At 37.7% G+C, this 24,179-nt stretch overlaps 1 pseudogene; it reads left to right on the top strand.

Moving 5' to 3' along the window:
* Nucleotides 1-23,183: 23,183 nt before the first annotated feature.
* On the top strand, nucleotides 23,184-23,804 carry LOC148012362 (peptidyl-prolyl cis-trans isomerase FKBP62 pseudogene; annotated as a pseudogene).
* Nucleotides 23,805-24,179: the final 375 nt, after the last annotated feature.

The raw sequence follows: 24,179 nt of genomic DNA, 5'->3' as shown, positions 1-24,179 counted from the left end.
TTTCTTCCATTGTAATATAGAAAACCTCCCAAAGCCTCTCTAATAATATCACAACGTCATCCTTCAAACTCCACTTCAAAAAACATGGGTTGAAATATGAGAGGATGACATAGTTTTATCCCCACTTTGTAGCCTTAGAAAAAGTAAAGATCATATCCAAGATAGAAGTATCTTAGACAGAGTAGATTTTTTGTGCCATGAATGATCTCTAAAAGAAAGACCCAATATAGCTTGTTTATATGTCTTTGTTTGTATCTTATCAGTAATTAACAAGGCCATTAAATCAACTCTTGCTACTCTCTTCTATGTATAAGAAAAGATTTCGAGGGATCCAAAACCTGGCAAATTTAGGCTCCCTCAAAAGCTCTCATTGGGGCATGCCACCTGTCGACTAGAATCAGTGGCTCATTCCTCTCCCTCAATTTGTGAATGTTCAGGACACCTCTCTCTCTCTCTCTCTCTCTCTCTCTCTCTCTCTCTCTCTCTCTCTCTCTCTCTCTCTCTCTCTCTCTCTCTCTCTCTCTCTCTCTCTCTCTCTCTCTCTCTCTCTCTCTCTCTCTCTCTCTCTCTCTCTCTCTCTCTCTCTCTCTCTCTCTCTCTCTCTCTCTCTCTCTGCATAAAGCTTGGGAATGTTGCCTTGGGGATCAAGGAACACACATTAAATGCAAAGGGGCACACAATGGTGGAGGGTACCTTGACAAGTGAGGTGTTGGTTGTGGTAGGCAATGCGATGACATGTGATGGTAGATGTGGTTGGTGTGGCATGAGGAGGGAATATTTCTCTTCTCTTTCTTATCTTTTCCTCCTTTTCCATCATGTGTGCGTGCGTGCATGCGTGTGTGTGTGTGTGTGTGTGTGTGTGTGTGTGTGTGTGTGTGTGTGTGTGTGTGTGTGTGTGCGCGCGCGCGCGCGCGCGTGCGTGCACATAGTGTGCACACACATATGCATTGTTTTGTTGTTGCGAGCATATTGGGTGGGTGGCATAATCTTAAATAGTTACTAGGCACTCCACCAATGTTCTCTCAGTGCGGTTTGAAAGCATATTTCATCTAGCAAGAGGGTTCGTGGGACGTTTAAATAAGGAATATAATTTGAACTTCAAAAGCTTTAGCAAATTAGACTAATACAATGTTGAATACACAAAAATGCAATATATTGGGACATGGCATCCACTCATATATAGGGAGTGGAATACCAATACTAATAGGATTGAACCAAAACTATATCTTCAAACAACCCTTGTGGCCATTTCTCAAAGTTTCTCAAAAATAAATACACTTAATGGTGATTTCTATTCACATTGAGCCTATCATGGTATACATATCACCCTAACACTTTGAGCTTATCCTTTAATAGTGATTTCTATTCACATTGAGCCTATCATGATATGCATATTACCCTCACACCACTAAGCCTAGAGCCTTACTTAAATTTTACAACCCATAAACTATATTGAGAATTACATCTTCTTCTTTGGTGATTTCTATTCACATTGAGCCTACCATGGGGTGCATATTGTGCTCACACACTGAGCCTACAATCTTACATAAATTTGATAACCCATAAACTATATTGAGAATTCTTCTTCTTCTTCTTCTTCTTCTTCTTCTCTCTCTCTCTCTCTCTCTCTCTCTCTCTCTCTCTCTCTCTCTCTCTCTCTCTCTCTCTCTCTCTCTCTCTCTCTCTCTCTCTCTCTCTCTCTCTCTCATAATTAATAACATATATACATCATTATATATGTATAATACATTAAGTAAAATATAATTGTGCATTTTTATTAATACTTAATTTATCCATTAATTATTAATTATTAATTATTAATGTCTAATCAATTATATTATTACATAATTATATATATTAATTATTATACATGTAGTCAAGTACATTAAAGTATTAATAATTATGATACATACATTATAATTTTAATTTTAATTTTAATTTTAATTATATATTAATTAAAATTATAGATATAAATACATATTAATGTATATACATAATAGTAAATAATATGCATATGCATTACCTATTTATCAATTGTTATATGCATATACATTATAAATCATTTATTTTTATTATTATTATTATTATATTTTACTTGTAATTAATTTAAATAGAAAAATAATTATAATTATACATAATAATTAAGCACTAATATGTAATATAAATATTAATTATAAGTATACATATTAATTATAGGTTAAGTAGAATTTACATAATAATATTTAACATTTAATTATTACATATAATCAATTACGTTAATATCTTAATAAGTATAATTAATACATAAACTATTGAAGTAACCTACACTTATATAATATGTATCATCATCATCATCATCATTAAATATAATAACACATATAATTATAAGTTTATATATGTACTAATTGTAAAATAAATATTAATAATTATATATATATATATAATTATAAATAATGAATTCAAAATAATTATACATCATAATTAAGTAGTAATACATAATATAAGTATTAATTATAAATACACATTTTAATTATAAGTCAACTATAATTTATGTGATAATGTGTGTGTGTGTGTGTGCGCGTGTGCATGTGCGTGCGCGCGCACGTGTGTGTGTGTGTGTGTGACTCTACTTGTAATGAAGGGACCTTAAAGGAGAGAAAGAAGAGGGAGAAGACTACAGAAGAGAGAGAAGGAGAGTGCATAGGAGAGAGAAATACTAGAATTAGAGAGAGGACGACAAGAAGAAAGAGAGAAAGAAGCCATGAAAGCTAAGAGAGAAGATATAAGATGAAGAGACTTCTATATTATTGAAGCGGCTAAAAAATACAAGACTCTTACACCTTAAATACCAACCAGTATAGCTAGTATTATTCCCCATTATTATTTTCCCACTCTCTCACACTCTATCCCTATCTAAGTGTTTTTGTCCTCAAAAAAATATTAGGACTTATTACAATGTATGGGATAAGAGTAGAACAGAGTGCTACTTTTCTTAAACATCACCTTGTATAAATTAGTGGGGAATCCAAGAATTTTGAATGAATTAAGGAGCTATGATTAAGGATATTGTATGTATTTCAATGGAAATGAGAAAATTCAATACTTAATCATCAATCTTTGGTGAAATGAGAGTCTGCTACATGGTGTTTGCTATCAAACTTGCTGTAGTAAATCCCAAACAACTTTATGTAAGAAGCTCTAATAGGGGTGCGCTATACATCAAAATGAAGCTCTCTTCAAATGATTTCAATCCACGTATGTTGTTATTTACTGTCCATGGTTCAAAATAAAATCTAGTTTAAAATTGAGAGTAATCCAGCATCCTTTAACAAAAGTTTCTGCCATCTCCACATAAGCACAAAGATCCCCATTTTTTAGTAAATACTATGATAGTTTGCCTTGGAAAGTGAAGCATTTCAGTTTTGTTAAGCAAGTTTAGTGTTTTCTTTCATTTAGAGCATAGTAAGGCTAGGCCCATGCCTTTTTAGTGTCAAAGAGAGAACTAGGGAGAGAGAAAGAAGAGAGAGAAGACTGCATAAGAGAGAGAAAGACTGCAAGAAGAGAGAGAAGAAGAGTGACGAGGAGAGAGAAAGACTAGATTTAGAGAGAGAAAGACAGGAAAGAAGAGAAAGCCATAGAAGCTGTGAGCAAGATGGGAGAGAAAGACTGTAATTGTATTAATGTGTCAAAAAGATGTGAAAATTTACATCTCCTCTCCTTTTATACCAATGTCAGTGTGACATGGCATAATATCAATCACTAATTTGTTATTTCCAGCTTCTTACAATCCATCCCTTCCCAAAAGTTTTTGTCCTCAAAAACAAACCTGAAAACAACTAGAAAAAGATGGATAGAACAGAGTACTACTCTGTTTTTACAGCTTTACAAATGGGAAATGAATGAAGTATGACTAACTACATGAGCTGAAATTGAAGAATGGAAGTAAGGCCCAGCTATCTATATGATTTGGAATACTTCAGAAGCATATGGAGCCATAAAGTCTTCAACAAATAATCTCAAAACAAAGTAGACAACTTGCTGAGTAAACAAACCCTGCTGGACCAAATCTGCCATAACTTCTAATAGAAGTGTCCAAATGGGACGTACCATATATCAAAACGAAGCTCTTGAAGAGTACTTTAAGCCCATGTAGATAGCTTAATTCTGAAAATTAGGCACGATAAAAACTGTTCTAAAACAGCATGCTGTCCTGAACCAGTCTACATCATTACTAGCTCCATAAGCAATAGGCTTCAGCCCACCAATGTATCCCTCAAGTAAGGATACTCATCTAATATAGAATCAGGTCTCCAAGAAGCTTCTTCCGGTGGTAAACCTCTCCATTTAATCAAATATTCCACAATAGAACGTGATCGAAGCTTCTTTTCACACTGACCTATAACAGCCTCTGGGATGTACTGAATAAGACCGTCTTTATCAATAGGTGGCAGCTCATCAACTATATCCATTGGATCACCATAATAGGGCTTGAGCTAACTAACATGGAAGACATTATGAATCTTTGTAGAAGAGGGAAGCTCTAGTTTGTATGCCAAATCTCCAATTCGCTTAAGGATCCGGTAAGGGCCATAAAACCTGTAGGCAAGCTTATTACTAGATCCATCTTTTAACGTAGAGTACTTGGATTTGGGCACCTTCAACAAAACCAGCTCTCCTTCTTGGAACTCTAAGAGCCTCCTCTTCTCATCAGCATACATCTTCATTTGATCTTGAGCCTTTCTTAGATTCACCTTACATTACTGAAGAAGGGTCTGCATTCTTTCCAACTCTTCCTTCCCATGAGGATTGATCTTTTCATTAAAGATAACTATGGGTAAGGGCACCTTGTAACCATACAAAGCCTCAAAGGGTGAAACACCTATGCTCGCATGAGTGGAATTGTTATAAGCAAACTCAGCCAAGTGTAACTAAGAATCCCATGAGGTTTGGACATCATAGCAAAAATGGCGAAGATAAGTCTCCAACCATTTATTAACTCTCTCTGTATGTCCATCAGTTTGAGGATGATAAGCCGTAGATGGAGCCAATTTAGTGCCCATAGATGTAAATACCGCCTACCAAAAGTTACTCATAAACTTTGAGTCTCTATCATGGACAATCACCTGCGGTAATCCATGTAGTCTAAAAATATGCTCCATAAACTGGTTGGCCACTTGAGAAGCAGTAAACTGAATCTTGGTTGGAATAAAATGGGCTGCCTTGGTGAGTCTGTCTACCACCACATAAATGCTATTCCATCCCTTCTTGGTAGTAGGTAAGCCAGTAATGAAATCCATAGTAATATGAGTCCATTTACCCGAAGGAATAGGTAATGGCTATAACAAACCTCATGGCTTATGGGTGCTGTCCTTATTTTGCTGACAAGGCATACACTTCATAACAAAGTCCTTGACATCTTTCCACAGTCCTTTCCAATAAAAGCTTTTATTGATCCTGTCATAGGTCTTGAAAACTCCTAAATGTCCAGCTAGAGGCGAAGAATGTAACTCCTCCATAATTTTCTGCTTAAAAGAAGAAGTAGAGGGAATAACAATCTTGCCTTTCCACCAAATAAGACCATTTTTAAGCTGGTAATGCGAGTTTTCTTCCATAAGACCTTGCTGTAATTTCTGAAAGATTTGGCTGAATTCCTCATCTAAAAGATAGGCCTCCTGTAATTCTTCAATCCAATCATTATGTAATTCTGTCATAGCTGAAACTTTGTAGGCCCACATACGAGAAAGAGAATCAGCCACTATGTTATCTTTGCCCCTTGTATGAGTGATGTCAAAATCATAATTCTGTAATGTAGCTACCCAACGACGTTGCTTTGGAGTAAGATTGGACTGAGTAAGGAAATACTTCAGTACCCTGTGATCACTATGTACTCTAAATCGGCTGCCATATAAGTAATGGTACCACTTCTTGATTGCATGCAAGATAGCCAACATCTCCTGGTCATAAACATTCATGGCCATTTCTTTATCTATAAGCTTATGGCTCTCAAATGCAATTACTCCATGCTCTTGAAGCAAAACAGCCCCAACACCACAGCCACTAGCATCACACTGTATAGTAAACTCTTTGGAGAAGTCCGAGCATACTAAGATAGGAGCAGAGGTAAGGAGTTCCTTTAACTGGTTGAAGCTTCTATCTACAAGAGCATCCCAAAAGAAAGCCTCCATCTTCAACCTGTCAGTCAAAGAAGCTGCAATTGCCACATAATGCTTAATAAATCGGCGATAGAATGAAGATAAACCAAGGAATCCTCTAAGAGAGGTAGTAATAGAAGGCGTTGGCCAATCTCTTATGCATTGCACCTTCTTGGGATCAGCTTGTATTCCCTTTTCACTGATAATATGTCCCAAGTATTCCACTTCAGTCTACATGAAAGAACACTTCTTCTCCTTAGCAAAAAGCCTATGATGTCTCAATACATCAAAAACCCTCCTCATATGTGTCAAGTGATCCTGTAAAGTCTTACTATAGATCAAGATGTTGTCAAAGAACACCAAGACAAACTAAAAGAGGAAAGGTTATAAAATCTTATTCATCAGGCTTTGGAAGGTAGCTGGAGCGTTTGTAAGCCCAAATGGCATCACTAAGAAATGATAGAGCCCACGATCAGTCATGAAAGCAGTCTTGACTTCATCACGCTCTCACATGCGAATCTAATGATACCCTAACCTCAAATCAATCTTCGTAAAGAATCGAGTCCCCCTTAAGCTCATCAAGCAAATCATCAATCATGGGTATAGGATACATGTTCTTCGTTGTGATCTTATTGAGATCCCTGTAGTCAATGCATATTCTGAAAGATCCATCTTTCTTTTTTACTAACAAGACTAGGGATGCATAAGGTGAAGAACTTGGTTCAATGAATCCCATTTCAAGAAGTTCCTTGATTTTCTTGGCTACTTCCTCTCATTCACACTTTGATAATCTGTAAGGTGGCTTATTGATTGTCTTTGAGTTGGGCTCCAAATCAATGCGGTGATCCACTGCTCTCTTAGGAGGCAATGAAGTAGGTACTTCAAACAAATCTCTATACTCCTCAAGAAGAGCTGTCAAGGCTGGATGGTTTGCTAGATTATTGGGCTGATCTTGTATTTCTTTATTCAAATGCAAAAAAAATATTTGTGAGCGCTTCTTGTACTCTCTTTTTAGTTGTTGAATGGTAATAAGCTGAAAATCTGATCTACTAGGAATTCCCTATAAATTGATAGGTTGTCCATTGGAGATAAACTCCATATACAACTGTGAGAAATCCATAGTGATCCTACCTAGTGTCATCAACCAATCACAACTGAGTACAATATCTATAGGCCCCATTTCCAGAGTGATCAGGTTTACCTTGGCTTCAAAATTTTCAGCCAACTGTAAAGAAACTTGTGGGCAAATCTGTGTATTGATTTCCTCTTCACCATTAGCCACTTGAACTCTAATGGGCTGCTGTAAATCTATGGGAACACAATTTAGCTTGTCCATGATGGACTTATTCACAAAACTATGAGTACTGCCACTGTCTATCAGAATGAACACTAGCTTTCCACATATGCTTCCCTTCATACGGAGTGTATTAGGGCTCTTAGATCCTGTCCAAACATCCATAGAGATAGAACAATTAGTGGCAACAAGCGACTCATCACAAGTTCCACCTGGGTCAAATGGAATACTTCCACCTAGATCAAAAGAAAAAGAGTCAGCTAGATCATAAAAATACTCCTGCCCAACTTCCTCCTCAAGATCTTTATTTCTAGCATTAAGTGCCATTGCATTAGCTTCATCTATGTCATCTTCAAAATCCTCAAAAACCAACATACTTTGAAGCTTGGGTTTGACATTTTTGTATACACACTTTGAGGCATGATTAGGTGTATACTTTTCCCCACACTTGAAACATAAGCCTTTGTCCTTCCTTTCTTTATAAAGATCCATAGGAATAGATTTAGGATTTGTATTGGCTGAGATGGACTTAGGCTTGTTGTCCCCCTGTTTGAAATCAATTCTTGGACTGTTTGTTGTCCTGAAATTACTTTGAGGCCGAGAAGCATTGAATGGAGGATAAGTTGGTACCTGTAAGCTCCCATTTGGCACATGATTACTGCCATAAGTGTTACCAACTTGCCCTTGCTTTAAAACTGTCCTTGGCTGTCCAAAACCGGGCTGAAATGAAGATTATTTTCTATACTTTCTTCCATAGCGCTCCGCAAGCTCAATAGCCTTAAAGAGTGAAGTAGGATTTTGTGCCATAACATCAGCTGATAAAGATGGCTCCAAACCATACATAAACTTGTGAAGCTTAGCCTCATCACTGATGCTTTCCACATACATGGTCAGGTTGAGGAATTGGTTAGTATACTCTCTTACACTTAGGCCCCTTTGTTCCAAACCATACCATCTCCATACTAATTTATCTTTCTCAAGAGGAGAAATAAAAACTTCAGCCATAAGTGTCTTGAAAGCTTCCCAATTCTCTACAAGTATATTTTCTTTCTTAATATACCTCCACCAAGTATGGGCAAATCCCTCCAAATGTAAGGAAGCAAAGTAAATCTTCATGTCATCAGTTTTAGGGTATATGTCAAAGTAGAACTCCATCTTAGAGATCCATTCCTCCAAATCAGATGGTGAAGATGACTAACCATTAAATTTGGCTAAAATAATTTTGTCCTTAAACTCTCTTTCATGAAAGGGTTGCTGTCCCAAAATTGGCTGCTCAGGATTACCAAGTATGGAACCTCCAAATTGAGACAGAAATCTTCCAACAGGTGGCTGAGAATTACTATGCAATCTTCATGTTGGTAGAGTACCCCTAGAATTTTGAGTATACAGTCCAAAAGCTTGAGTATTGGCTCCATTCAAACTGGCCAAATAGTCATCATGCCTCTGTAAAGCCTCTCCTACTTCATACTGACTATTTGGAATGCCTCTTCTTCCAATAATCCCATATCCATGACCATTTTGGTTAGATGGATGAAGTGGGACTGAAGGGCCACTGTTTGAACAAGCCTTCTCATTAGCTTCTCTTGATCCCATTTGCAACTGCATGAATTGAGAAAATTGTGCCATAAGTTGAGCATTAGATTCCACCAACTTATCAATAGAAGCCTTGGTTTGAGTAGTTGAATCCACCAACTTATCAATGGAAGACTTCGTTTGATTAGTAGATAAAATCATATGCTCCATTCTTGACAAAATGACCTCATGTCGTTCCCTATGTCTTTGTTCATGGGCACACAAAGTATCATTGAGTATACTGACTTCTCCTTGCTGTTGAAGCTCTTCAGGGCTCTCTTGAAGTGTATTATCTAGCATGGAATCCTTGATTTGTTGAGCATAATCTTCCTGGACCTTATTTTTGCCTTTATGTCCTGCCATAATAGTGCAATCCTGCAGTACCCCTTGTTAGAAAAATAGCTATAAATTTTTCTAGAGAACTCCAATTTCAGAAATTTTTAGTTCAAATTGAAGCTAAGAATGCCCTCTTCGAGATGAGCTATAGCACGCTATAACAGGTTTAGGATAGAAAATTCTGTAGCTAAATTTGTGAGTCTAAACTGTCCAGTCCTGCACCCTGTCTAGACCTGTAAGTGCCATGTTTTGACCCTGTAGTGCAAGATAGTAACCCCAAATGGTTACCAAACTCTGTAAAAGGGTATATAGGACCTATGGGTACCCTATAGTACCTACAACTATAGTTCAGTAATGAAGGGTGTACCTGTAACCACCTGTAAGTGCCCTGTAAATTCCATGTTTTACCCTGTTTTGGACCTATAGGTACTTGAGCCTTTGGAAAGTCTTCAATCTTCAATTCTCCACTCGTTGTACCTGTGTGAGGGATAAAACAGCATGATAAGCTCCCTACATGGGCTCTGAATCACCGGGAGGTGGGCAAAGTTCCCCCCGGGTCGGTTGGTTGCACCCCTTTGGGATCTTTGATAGTGAGGGAGGGTCACCTCTCTTTTGTCCCACTATCTCCCCCGGCATCCACCTTTTTCCTCGGTGGGAATATCAACATGGCAGAGGCTAGTATTCTAATCAATCAGCATGAGATGCATTTCTGAAATATTCATTCAGCCTTTCATGAGATGCAATTGATTGGAATCTTGAAAATTTGGATAGGAGAAGGGTCTTACCAATGCAATTCAGTGACTCACTGATTGCTAGTACTTACCCTTTTACAATATTTCAGCTTGGGTAAAAGAAATTTAACCAAAACAAATCAAGGTTATGCATCAAGCTGATCAAATGATATCTATGATGAAGTAATGATTGAATCAAGATGAAATTCAATTGAATAGGCTGAAATCAATGAAATTAACACTAATCTCTAATCTATTGATCAATTCAGTGAATTAATTGATCAATAATCTCCCATCAACAAGTGGAAAAGCAATTAGCAATTGGATTATTGAGAGATTTCAGAGATTAGTAAAAGGAATACCTCAATTAAGCTTAAAGAATATGATGGATGTTAGCTTCAATCCCATTGATGCAAAAGTTTGTCATAATCCATCATAAATCCATCATAAAGCTTGAAATCTCCATAGAATCAGCCCATACAAGCTCCAATATGATGAAATCCGTGAAGAATCAATGCCCTGGCCTTGCTTGAACACTTGAATATCAAAGATTCAAGCCTCTTGATGAAAAGCCCCAAAATAATCCTTCCATTTGAGCTCCAATGTCATACACTGGCTGAAATCTCCTCAATGTCTTCAATCTTGGAGTCTATCCGACTTGTACATAGCATTAGAGAAGCCTTGGAGGTCGGGGAAGTCCAAAATTTGAAGAAATTTGAGCTTCCAGATCTGTGGCTATGGCTGCCCTGCTGTGTTTTAGGGTTTTGAGCAAAGGAATGGCTGATCAGAGTTCTTCTCCAAGCTTAAGATTGTTGTAAACAAGTGTTGATGAAGCCTTACAAAGCCTTTGATCAATGCGCTGAAGATTTGGAGCTGATTGAGCAGGGAATAGGAGCAGGAAAATCAGTGCATTTTTTGGTGCATTTTTTAGGCTATTCTCTGGCTCATGACCTGCATCATACTTCAACCATGGTACTCCTCCTGAAGCTCATGCAACAAGGAACATTTGCCCTATGCTTTGGCAGTGAGAAATGATCAGTAGAGAAAGGTATTTGGGAATTTCTTGGCAAACAACCACCTTGGAAGCTTCAGCCAAAAGCTTGAAAGAGAGAGAAGAGAAACTCTCTTTTGAAAAGTAACTGTAGTTTAGCCTCTAACTAAGCCCGGTTAACCATCCTTTACCCTAGTTACCTTCATTTTTGTATGAAGTTTGATGATGACCTGCCATTTAAGCCATTCTCCACCATATCTGACCTTGGATATCTCCAGATGTAGTCTCTTGCTAACTGTAGATGATCTGCAGCACTCCACTAGTCATTATCTTGTACTATTTTTGTCTGAAATTGATTTTGATAGAGGAAAATATGACTAAAAATAGAAGAAAAGAATAGATCAAAGACCAATGCTCTGATACCACCCGTCAGAGAGAAAACTAGGGAGAGAGAAAGAGGAGAGAGAAGATTGCAAAAGAGAGAGAAAGACTGCAGGAAGAGAGAGAAGAGGAGAGATGAGGAGAGAGAAAACTAGATTTAGAGAGAAAAAGACAGGAAAGAAGGGAAAGCCATAGAAGTTGTGAGCAAGATGGGAGAGAAAGACTGTAATTGTATTAATGTGTCAAAAAGATGTGAAAAATTACATCTCCTCTCCTTTTATACCAATGTTAGTGTGACATGGCATAATATCAATCACTAATTTGTTATTCCCAGCTTCTTACATTCAGAAAATTCCCCACCAATAAATGAAAATAAAGAGAAATAACCAAACCACATCCATGAAATGCCAATACCAAGTAGACAAAGCCCAGTGTTGTTGCGTGACCAATGGAGGTGTGTGTGAGCTACCATGGCCCACTCATTAGCAGCAACCTCTATAGTAATAATGGAGAATAGTGCCACTGCATATTCTCATCATTACTGAGATGACCATTTTACTAGTGATATGAACATCTAAACTACATGTTGGCCTTGCAAGACTACAAAAGAGTTGCATTACTACTATTAAAATACCTCAATGACTCCATTATATTTGCTCGAACCTTTGGATTGACCATGGTATCAATCCAACTAGCATTCTCTTGGCCTCCACATTACTTATGTATTCTTTAAAAATAATATTATAAAAAAGACTTACGAGGGCCTCCATTTTGTACTAACTGAGGGGGAGTAGGGGTTAAGCACTGTGCAAGTACTTGTTCTATCCGAGCTGCATCTACCACCTTTGCTGCCATCATGGAGTCATCAAAACTCATAAGTGCATATGCCAAACTACCAATCATGTTAGCCATGTGAATATCTAGCTTGATGAATTCAATTTCTCTTATGATGCTCATAATATTGCTATAGCCCTTTGATATCTTCGCCATTCTATCCCCACTAGTTACCATGCCAAGTTGTGTATTGTTATTGGTAAATTGCTTTTCTTGATCCACTGGTGTACCCCAAACTACAACACCAATCAAGGCATCAGAGTATGCAAGATCTTGGGAAGCTCATTTGTAGTTGTTGTTAATTAATCCCTTAATGATGATTTACCTGTTGTGGTCATTAAATGATAATTCAGCTATTGTAGATCACAGTCATGGTACCCATCCCAACCATGAACTTACTACTGAGCCATTGCCTTTGGCTACTATTGAGCTTACTACCACATTAGAAAGAAAAGGAGGATCGAATCACATAAGAACCATGCCCACAAATGTCATGTTCATTGTCAAAGGGATCATAGCTCTATTGTTAAAGTGTTGTTGGTTTTGAGACCCTAGACCAAGTGCTATCAATAATGAGGATCCATTGTATTACGATGCTCTTGATGTAATAATTTGTGCTATTGGTGCCAAATATAATAGCTACTATGAAAATGCTACAAGAACCTACTAATTAATTTAGACACTTACCAACAGAGAGCTTACAAAGTGCTTCAGAAGGTTCATGAGCTATTGTAAATGTATTGAGGCCTAGTAATCCTAGTTTTGCAGCTTATAAAGTAGGATACAAAGTTATTGAAATAGATGGTACGGAGTTTTTCCCATATCTATAAAAATTCTAGGAGGACATCATTTTTCATAAGTATATAGTGCAAGCAACTTGTTTGCCATCTCATCATATGCTACATCTTGGAGCTATTTAACTATCTTGAAGATAGGCTTATCCAAAGTAAAGAGGACATGTGATTGAGTTCCAATAATTGCCTACAATCCTCCTCCTCAAACTTGGCATTGTCAACAAACCCATGAAGCCAATTGTACATAACTCTCATGAACTTTTCATAAAGGTCTGAATGTGGCTCTACTACCAATCAATTGTTGTTGTCATTGATAAGTCCTACCTTGATAACTATTGAGAGCTACCCTTGTTCTTATTATGCCTATCATGTACCTTTCTATTCTTCAAAGAAGTTCCCAACTATTGAGAGCTACCCTTGTTTCTATTATGCCTATCAATCCAAAGAATGTGAAACGGTAGGCCGAACTATCAAAACTATCACTCGATGTAAGAGACAAACATGCTTCTAAGGGCTTTCAAATGTAGTTATCAATCATCTTTTGAGGATTGCATTGGTACACACCTACAACCAAGCCTAGTTTCAACTTTGTAGTGCCCTTTCTAGAATGAGTCTTTAGATAGCTTTGAGGGTCTTCAAGACTGGAAATTGCCTTGCTATGAAAGTTTTGATTGCATGAGCACCATTGCAAGCCAAGGTCATACATTGGGTGATGTTGGTTCATTTGATAATAAAGCATTTGTAGATCGTAACAAGATTTTGGACACCATATCTCACATACACCACATTGATATTCCAAGCCTTGGTGCTAGACAAGCAATGGAAAGTGACAAGGAATACGTTTGGTTATTATAGGTGCTACCAAGCTCTCAACCAAATATGTCTATTTAGCTAGGTTGCATCTATCAAGTCTGCTTATCAATCTTGTGTTCTTTCAAAATATTGAAGAACACAATAGACAATGGCAATGAGGAATTTTCCATGAAGATGATGATCTGAGCTCTTGTAGATTGGAGATATATTTGAGTTTCACAAAGAGCCTATTTGAAGAGGTTCTTGTGCAAAACAAGAAGCCAGTTTTTTTATTATGTCAATGGGGCTCTGAGTCTAAACATGGCATTGGTGACGAATCATCACAAAATTATTGTTTTCTTGTTTTCTCTTGTTGCACATTTGTCCAAACTATGTATAGAAACCTGAATGATTGGTGAAATATGGCTTGCAGCATGAATATAGATGGTTTGAAGTTGTCAGGGAGGCTTTGACAGCTCTTTTTGAGATCTCTAATAGTCGTACTAATACTAAAACAAGTCATTTTGTTCAAACTGAACAATTTGAGATGAAACCAAGGCTGTTGCATTTCCCGCTAGATTCAATACTTTCAAGGGGTGGAAAGTGCTTTGAGGAGGATACAAAGGTGGTGCTTGTTTAGATATTGAGTATAGTGGCCTTTTGTCATCTACAAGGGGTTGTTCATCGAGATTTGAATCCAGAGAATTTATTATTTACAACAAAGGATGAGAATGCATAATTGAAGGCCATTGAATTTCTCTATTTGATTTCGTCAAACCAGACAATATGTGAATGATATTGTGGGAAGTGCCTACTTATTTCAACCTTGTTGATTGCCCTAGATGCTACTCTAATTTGGTTCAAGGTGATCCATATGAGATGCTAGCATCATTGCTTCTCAAAGATTCACTCAATGTTGAGCATGCGTTTGAGATGGTTGTCGATCCAAAGTGGATTGGTTTTGAGTTTTATGGATCCATTTTTGAAGATGGCATTGATTTTTGGGTCACAATATGGATTTCAAAGGTCTCGATATCTCTGCTAGTAAAGAAAATGGAGATGCATCTTTGAAGGAAGTCATATCAGAGATTCATCCTTAGATCATCATGTCAAAGACCTTGACACCTCTTATGATAGTAAGGAAAACAAAGACAAAGCATGCCAAAAGAGAGATTTCGCCATGGTCCCTCAAGTTTCAACAAATTCAAAGTTGAGGTTACTCCTACTATTACAAAAGATGATAAGCAAAACGATGTTCATAGATTGTGCCATAGGCTAAAGCAAATCGAGTTTGGAAAGAACACCCTAGGATATGAGTGTTACATTGAGCTTGTTCCTAGATCAAAGAGAAAAAGGCATCATCCTTCTACTCCCAACCCAAAGCAAGTTTATAGCAAGCATAGTTGGGATGGTCAAATACGCAAGATGAAGAAGGTAGGCTAGTTTTGATCACAAGGATGTTGCTAGACTAGCAATCAAGCTCAAAAGTAGTCCTTTAGGTACTTTGTCTTCACAATGGAAGTATGCCTAGCCTACATGCCCTCTATTGTCCATGCTAAACCTCGTTAAGGCTGTCCCTGCCATGTGTTTAGGGTTTCAAGATGAAGAAAATGAAGAAGAGAACATGAGCTCTATTTTGAAACAATAGATGCCTTAGTTGATGGTTGGCACTTAGTAGAAGAAGTAGTTATAATTTCTTACTAAGATCTACGAGGAAGAGTTGCTGAAAACACGATGGATGCTTGAAAGAAAACTTGAAGAAGAAGAAGAAAGAAAAGTCTACTTCTTATTTATGCATCTTCAAAGCATTTAACAATGGTGCTCTACTTGTTGTATATGATGTCTAGAATCCCTCTACATAGGCCATTGCTCCAAGAAGAGAAGGATCCTGAAGGAAAATGAAGTTAGAGGCAAAGGTTTGCCATGGAGGTTTGAAAGAGAGTTTAGAAAGAAGAAAGAAAAGGCATGTCTTCAAAAGTAACATTGACTTAAGTCTCCCCTAACTCTAGTAAGGCTCCAAACTCCAAAATAATAGTTAAAAATGCCTAAAACTAAGTGACAACCTACTTTTTTGACTTGAGTGTCTCCATATTTGTCCCAATCTCCCATGGAAACCTTCAGATATGGAGTCTTCCAACTCTAGATGTCCTACTAGTCATAGTCCATGTCTTGTACCTGTAGTACTTGTTTGAAATAGGTTTTCTAAGTAAAAATGAGACTAGATATGAAGAAAATAGAAAAAAAAAAGATCAAGGACCTAGGCTCTGATAGCACTTGTAATGAAGGGACCTTAGAGGAGAGAGAACATTGCAGAAGAGAGAGCATAGAGGAGAGTGTAGAGAAGAGAGAAGAACTAAAACGAGGAGAGAGAAAGACAAGAAGAAAGAATGAAAGAAGCCATGGAATTTAAGTGAGAATATGTACGATTAAGAGACCTCTATATTATTGAATGTTGGGAAATAAAGGTCTCTTACACCTTAAATACCAACCAATATAGATAGTATTATTCCCCATTATGATTTTTCCACACTCGCACTCCTTCTTTCCTCCTATGGAGAACTATCAAGAACATAGAAAAAAGTTTTAGAGAGAGAGAGAGAGAGAGCCTCATTCTTACTTATTTGAGGAGAGAGAAAATAGTGGAAATTTTTAGAAAAAAGGAGAGAAAAAGGGAAAGTTTCAAGGGGTGATGAGAGCTACCATCATGTGGCACTCCCAAGGCCTTCTAATAATAAGTGTTTATATGTATATGTGTATGAATGATACACATTCATATATGCATGTGCATGTGTGTGTGTATGAATGAATGGCACACACACACATTCTTTTCTTTTTTATTCTTCTTGTTTTTTCCATGCTCTATATGTGCATGTGTCTATGTGTGTGCACGTGTGCATCTATTTGTGTGGTCTCGTAAGCGTGTATCTTTTCTCTCACTCTCATTATTTTTATTTTCACTCCTTTCTTTTTTTCCCTTCAATCTCTCATCTTTCTTCATCTCATATATTTGTATGTTGTGTACATGTGTATGCACATGTGTATATACATTGCATGTATATGTACATGTATATATTTGTGTGCGGATGTGTGTGTCTACATACATTGGTACGTGCATGTTTGTTATTGTGCATTTTATAAGTGTGTATCCATTTTCTCTCCTCTCCTCTCGATCTCTCTCTCTCCATTTTTCTTGCTCATATATAAATGTGTGTGTGTGTGTGATGCCCATTTGTGTGGTCTCATAAGCATGTGCATTCTCTTCTCATTACTTTTCTCTCCTCTCTCTCTCTTCTTTTTTTCCCCTCTCTTGTTTCTCTTCTTCTTCTTCTTCTCTCTATCTCTCTCATGCATTTATGAATCACACACACATTGTTTCCTTTTTACCTCTTTTTATTTTCCCTATGTTGTGTATGTGTGCATGCATTATCATATATGTGTATATGTGCGTATGTGTGCACATATGTATATGTATGTTTAATAAGTGTGTGTCTATTTATGTGATCTCATAGATGCATGTGATCACATAAATGTTTAATAAGTGTGTGTCTATTTATGTAATCACATAAATGCATGTCCCTCTCTCTCATCGTTTTTATTTTTTCTCACTTTACCAAATGGTGGATACCCACTTTGAAAGTATTAACCAATTGAAGTACTTCTTTAGGGGTTGGGTGTAAGTAATCCTTTACACCAAAGAGGACATGACTTATTGTTTACTTACTAAATAGGTGAATTCCACACCCACTTTTGGATAGGGAGTCTCCCCCACCTAGTTTGTAAAGTGATGGATAAGGTTGCACTTTTTGCAATTGTAACTAAATAATAATAACTAGTGTTCTGTGCGCGCTTCACATGCGTGGAACACTAGGCCGCTTCGCGGCAGCGGCGATCGAAGTAGCCGTGCTATCGCACGACAACTTCGCTTAACAATCCATTTCTCATCTTTCTCTTTCCTGTGTTTCCTCTCTCTCTCCCTCTCTCCCCCTCCAAATTCCCTATGTCTAATTCTCTCTCTCTCTCTCTCTCTCTCTCTCTCTCTCTCTGTGTGCCTTCTGTTTTAGTTTATTTTTTATCCTATCCTGGTTTACTCTCTCCCTCTCTCTGCTTTTTTTCTCTCCCCGCTTTTCTTCTCTCTCTCTCTCTCTCTCTCTCTCTCTCTATTCTATCCCCTCTCCCCTCTCTTTTCCTTCTCTCTTCCTCTCCTCTTTTTTCATTTTTCCTATTTTCTTCTTCTTCTTCTTCTTCTTCTTCTCTCTCTCTCTCTCTCTCTCTCTCTCTCTCTCTCTCTCTCTCTCTCTCTCTCTCTTCATTCTCTTTTTTAATTTTTTCTTTTCTCTCTCTCTCCTTTTCTTCTCTTTGCGCTTTTCTTCTCTCTCTCTCTCCTCTCTTTTCCTTCTCTCTTTCTCCTCTATTTTATCTTTTCTCTCTCTACATGTTCTCTCTCTCTCTCTCTCTTTCTCTCTCTCTCTCTCTTTCTTCTTTCACTTTCTTCCCCCCGCCCTCAATCTCTCTTAAAGTATGTAAATTTTATCTTTTTCCTATATATAATTCTCTCTTTATGTTTATATTCTCTCCTCTCTCTCTCTCTCTCTCTCTCTCTCTCTCTCTCTCTCTCTCTCTCCGCCCTCTTTTCTTCTTCTCCCCTTTCTCTTTATTTTCCGTTTTTTCTTCTCTCCCTCTCTCTCTCTTTTAAATTTTATCTTTTTCTTCTCTCCTTCTCTCTCTTTTAAATTATACCTTCTCTCTCTCTCTCTCTTCCCCCCTCTCTCCTTCTTCTTTCTCCCTTCCTCTCTTTCTCAAAAAATATTTAAACTTTAAAAATACTTTTCTCTTTTCTCTTTTTCCCTATCCCTCTTTCTCTTTCTTCTTCTTCTTATTCTCTCTCTCTCTCTCTCTCTCTCTCTCTCTCTCTCTCTCTCTCTCTCCTCTTTTTTCTTTTTTTCTATCTTTAAATTTTTTTCTTTTCTATTTTTTAAAATTTTTCTCTCTCTATAATTCTCTCTCTGTGTTCAAATTCTCTCTCATTTTCTTCTCTGTCTCTCTCCCCCCTCTCTCCTCTCTTTTCCTTTTTTCTTTTCCTCTCTCTCTCTCTTAAATTTTATATTTCCTCTCTCTATAATTCTATTTCTCTCTATTCCCCCTCTCTCTCCCTCCCTCTCATCTTCTTTCTTTTTTTCTTTTTGTATATTTTTCTCTCTCTCTTATTTTAATTAAAAATAAAGTAGCCCTTTTTCTTTTTTTTCTCTTTAATTTTTTTTCTATTCTCTTTCTTTTAAATTTTATATTTCCTCTCTCTATAATTCTCTCTCTGTGTTCAAATTCTTTTTCTTCTTCATCTTAATTTCTCTCTCTCATTTTCTTCTCTCTATCTCTCTCCCCCTCTCTCCTCTCTTTTTTTTCTTTCTCTCTCTCTCTCTTAAATTTTATATTTTATCTCTCTATAATTCTCTTTTTTCTTTTAAATTTTATATTTTCTCTCTCTATAATTCTCTCACTGTATTCAAATTCTTTCCTATTTTCTTATTTTCTCTCTCTCTCTCTCATTTTCTTCTCTCTGTCTCTCTTCCTCCTCTTTCCTCTCTTTTTCTTTTTTCTTTTCCTCTCTCTCTCTCTCTCTCTCTTAAATTTTATATTTCCTCTCTCTATAATTCTCTTTCTCTCTGTTTCTCCCTCTCTCTTCTCTTCTTTCTTTTTTGCTCTTTATGTATATATATATATATATATAATTAAACTTTTAAATGTAAACTTTTTGTTTAGTTAAAATAGAGAGAGAGAGAGAGAACCTAGGCCCTAAATATGAGAGAGAGGGGGAAGGGGGGAGGAATTTAATTAAAAAGGGGAGCTTGGGGAAAAGAAAGAGAGAGATTATAAGTGTGAGAGAGGGGAGGGGGTTTTAATTTAAAAAAGGGAGGAGGGGAGGGAGGGGGGGGAAGGGAGGGAAGGCTTTACTAAAAAAAGGTAGGAGGAAGAGAAATAAGATATTACACGTGAGAAAGAGGGGAGGGGAAAGGGAGAGAGGTTTGGAAAAGGGGGTAGGTTCGGGAAGCCCTCTAGAGGTTTGGGGCTTTGTAAGAAGTTAGGAATAGTTAAAGCTGTTGATAATATGCCATGTCACACTGACATTGGTATATAAGGAGATAAGTTGTAATTTTCCACATCTTTTTGACATATCAATACAATTACAATCCTTCTCTCCCTTCTTGCTCCAAGCTTCCATGGCTTCTTCATCTTTCCTGTCTTTCTCTCTCCAATTCTAGTCTTTCTCTCTCCTCGTCACTCTATTTCTCTCTCTTCCTGCAGTCTTTCTCTCTCCTCTTCTTCTCTCCCTAGTTCTCTCTCTGACAAGTGGTATCAAGAGAGAGAACTAGGGAGAGAAGAAGAGGAGAGAGAAAGATTGCAGAGGAGAGAGAAAGACTGCAGGAAGAGAGAGAAATAGAGTGACAAGGAGAGAGAAAGACTAGAATTGGAGAGAGAAAGACAGGAAAGATGAAGAAGCCATGGAAGCTTGAAGCAAGAAGGGAGAGAAGGATTGTAAATGTGTTGATATGTCAAAAAGATGTGGAAAATTACAACTTATCTCCTTATATACCAATGTCAGTGTGACATGGCATATTATCAACAGTTTTAACTATTCCTAACTTCTTACAATCCATCCCTTCCCAAAAGTTTTTGTCCTCAAAAACAAACCTAGAAACAAGCTAAAGAGGAGATGGATAAAACAGAGTACTACTCTGTACAGCATTACAAGGGATAAAGGAAAAGATTACCTAATACTCAATAGTAGTACTAATCTATGCAGGAGATCAAAATCAGCCTATAGCCTCCTGGATCAAAAGGAAAAGTTGTATCTTTGCCATGCATTGGATCAACTTTCATAAGATCGAAATCAAATACTGCTAGAAATATGATCATCATAATAGTACTCACCAACGAAGTTTCCATTGCATGATGGTCCTCCAAGTCCACACGCTGTCCATAATCTGCCTTCTTGAACTGAACTTCTTGTTGTTGAACTTCTTGTTGTGGACTCATACCAGAATGGTCTTCAACAAGATGTTCTTCATCATCTTCAACAATATGTTCTTCATCATTTACATCATAATATTCAAATAGCAAGATTATTTTGGCAGACTTTGCCCTACATGTGGCTTGGTGATTACAAGATAGTGGCTTAGCACAACGATAGCATAAGCCCGCAGCATGCAGTTCCCGTATTGTATCACTAGTAAGGTGTCTAACACGTTTAGCTTTAGATAGCAATTTACACACCTGTTCATCACCATTGGTCAGCTCTATGATAGTTTTGACATGCTGCTCATAGTCATCTTGTTGTTCATGTATAATAGATGGCTGTCCATGCTCATCATGTACAACAGATGGCTGTCCATACTCATAACCATATTGCTCATGCTATCCATACTGCATATGGTGATAATAGTCCTGCTGCACATCAGAGGGACAGTTAGGTTGAGCATATGCAGTTGTTTCCACTGCAGTTTGCTGCTCACATTCATAAGCATGTTGCCTTTGATCATTGATCCCACTGTATTGGTCATAATCACTTGCTTGCTGTTGATCAAAGCTAGAAGTGTACTGATAGGCATAACCATTTCTGTTACATCCATAAGAACTATGTTGCTGAAGAGATGGATGCTCATAAGCATAAGCATGTTGACCATAATAACCATTCTGCTGCCAAGGTTCAATGGGATGATACTCTGCATTATGATATGGTACATCATATTTATAAGCATTAACATGCTGTCCAGATGTACTTGCATACTGCTCATATTCATTTGCATATTGTTGCTGTTCATATTCATAAGATGCATGTAGATCATAATGTGTACCATCAGCATATACATGCTGTCCATAAGCATAAGCATTTGATCCAAGTGTACCATCAGCATATTGATGCTGGCCATGAGCATAAGCATTTGATTCAGGTCTTGCTATTTTTTCCATAAGTGCCTTTGTAAGAGCAATACATTGTTCAGTCGAAACTACAAGTTTGTCAATATTAGCTTGTGTTTGAAGCCAACCTTGTCCAAGTTTGTCCATTTTAGCCTGTAATTGAAGCCAACGTTGTTCACTAGAGCTGGAGCTATTGTTCTCAGCTGCCATTGCAGTCAAGTTGAAGAAATATGTTGATCCTTGAAAAATAGAAGTCCAAATAAGGTGTATGATAGCTTGGCTCAAAGGTTAGGATGTCGAGTATCAATTAGAAATCCTGGTTTGAATTTAGGAGTAGCAATACCCCTCTCTGTTTAAGAATTTCCAGAACTGTCCACAGTAAACTGCTAGTGAACTGCCGGTACCAAATAAGCTCTAACTCGAGAAATATGTGTCCAAATGAGACGTTTGATGGCTCCACTCGAAGCTTATGATGTACAGTATCACTTCCAATTGTTTCTTTGTCGTTAGAATGATGCTACTAATTTCTGTAGCAACTTTTCCAAATCTGTCCCTGTTTGGACTGCACCCTGTTTTGGCCCCTTGAGAATGCTCCAGCAGTCTTCCATAGGCAATAGGTTGATGATGAAAAGTCAAGTGGTACAAGATTCATCAAATAGATCATTGCTGAGCCTTCAAGAAATGGTTCAATCTCTTCAATGTTAGGAAAGAACCTTCAAATGTTGTTGGTCACTGATGCTAAGAACATTCAGGAAGTGTTGAAGAGAAAAAGCCCCCCATGAAATTCTTCAAAATTTTTGAACAATTTTAGTGTTGTCCAAAACTATCAATCCTAGAGTTCCAGATATCATTGATGATGCTATTGCAATGTATGAATCTGGATCTCCAGTGAGCCAGGAGACAATCAAATCTTCTCTAAAGCATGGGAAATTGCCATTGGTTGCATTGTCGATGGATGACAATCGAGCTATTGATGCGATATGAAGCCTTGCGTCTCCTAGATAACAGATAGTGTTAATTGAACCTGCAGTCTGTTGCATTAGCAAAACTCAACATGGAAAAGGAAGCTGAAGAGATGTTGGAAGAAGGGACAGGGTCTTAGCAATAGCAGCTTCAATTCAAGCCAATGCCATCTTCATATGAACGTCTTGCAGCTCATCGTGTGGCACAACATTATCATTTACAATCAGTGGTTGCAGACTGTGGCACAGGTAAGGGGTCACGGATAGTTCTGATAAAGACAGCAGAGAGCAGACTTCCAGACATCTGTTTGGTAGATATTCCAGTAACACAGGAGAAGTCCACAATGGTTCCACCTGAGAAGTTTGCAACTAAGCAAAGGGCAAACGGATCATCCAGGGCTAATGGCTTTTTTTTTTTTTAATGGAGTAGGAGAATCTGGAAGCATAATTTTGCCCAGCTTTAAGTAAGGCTGTGAAGACAATGAAGAAGGGGGAGAAAGTCCTTTTGACTGTGAAGCCACAATATGGATTTGGCCTAGATGGAGCAAAGGCAAATGATGGACATGAAGCTGTACCTTCCAATGCAACGTTGTTGATTGAGATGGAACTAGTATCTTGGAAATCTGTTGAGACTGTGACAGATGACAAAAAAGTTGTGAAAAATGTCCTTAAACCTGGGGAAGGATACGAAAAGCCTAATGATGGATCTCATGCACAGATTAGATATGTTGCCAAGCTTGCTAATGGAACAGTTTTTGAAAAGCAAGGTCACGGTGACTCTGGACTCTTTGAGTTTGTTACAGATGAAGAGCAAGTAATTTTAGGTTTGGACAAGGCTGTGGCCACCATGCATAAAGGGAAAATAGCACTTGTCACAATACCTCCTGAGTATGGTTTTGGCAATTTAGAAATAAAGAGAGAGCTTGGAGTTGTTCCACCTAATTCTACCCTTACCTATGAAGTTGAATTGGTCAATTTCAAAAAGGAGAAGGAATCATGGGATATGGACACACCTAAAAAACTTGAAGCTACTGGAAAGAAGAAAGAAGGAGTACAACAAAGCACGGGCTAGGATATTCTACAACATGAAGCTAACAGGCAGAGTTATGGAGGACAATGGGACTACTGATGTTCTTACTGTCTCTAAGTCAGGAGACAAGATCACTGCAGATAATCTGTCTGAATTGTTAATCAGGAGCGCTTCTGTCTCGAATGGTGAAGGTAAGGGAAGGACAGATGATGAAGCCTAAGCAATGATCTGAATAGGAACTTCTCTCATCTGAGTGATTCTACGGATGTGAATATGCTTTTGGAAGATCTGATGAAGTTGAAAGAAGGAGACCCGGGAGGTGACAGCATGGAGCTCTTGCAATATGGCCCTCCCTGCGCATCCGATGAGAGAGAGATGGCGAAGGAGCTAACGGGTCTGCGTATGGAGACGATGAAG

This window comes from Lygodium microphyllum, chromosome 27 (assembly GCF_053477565.2).
Source record: "Lygodium microphyllum isolate KBCC chromosome 27, Lygodium_microphyllum_v1.1.10, whole genome shotgun sequence".
Taxonomy (NCBI): Eukaryota; Viridiplantae; Streptophyta; class Polypodiopsida; order Schizaeales; family Lygodiaceae; genus Lygodium; species Lygodium microphyllum.
This window is presented reverse-complemented; position numbering and strand designations above follow the sequence as displayed.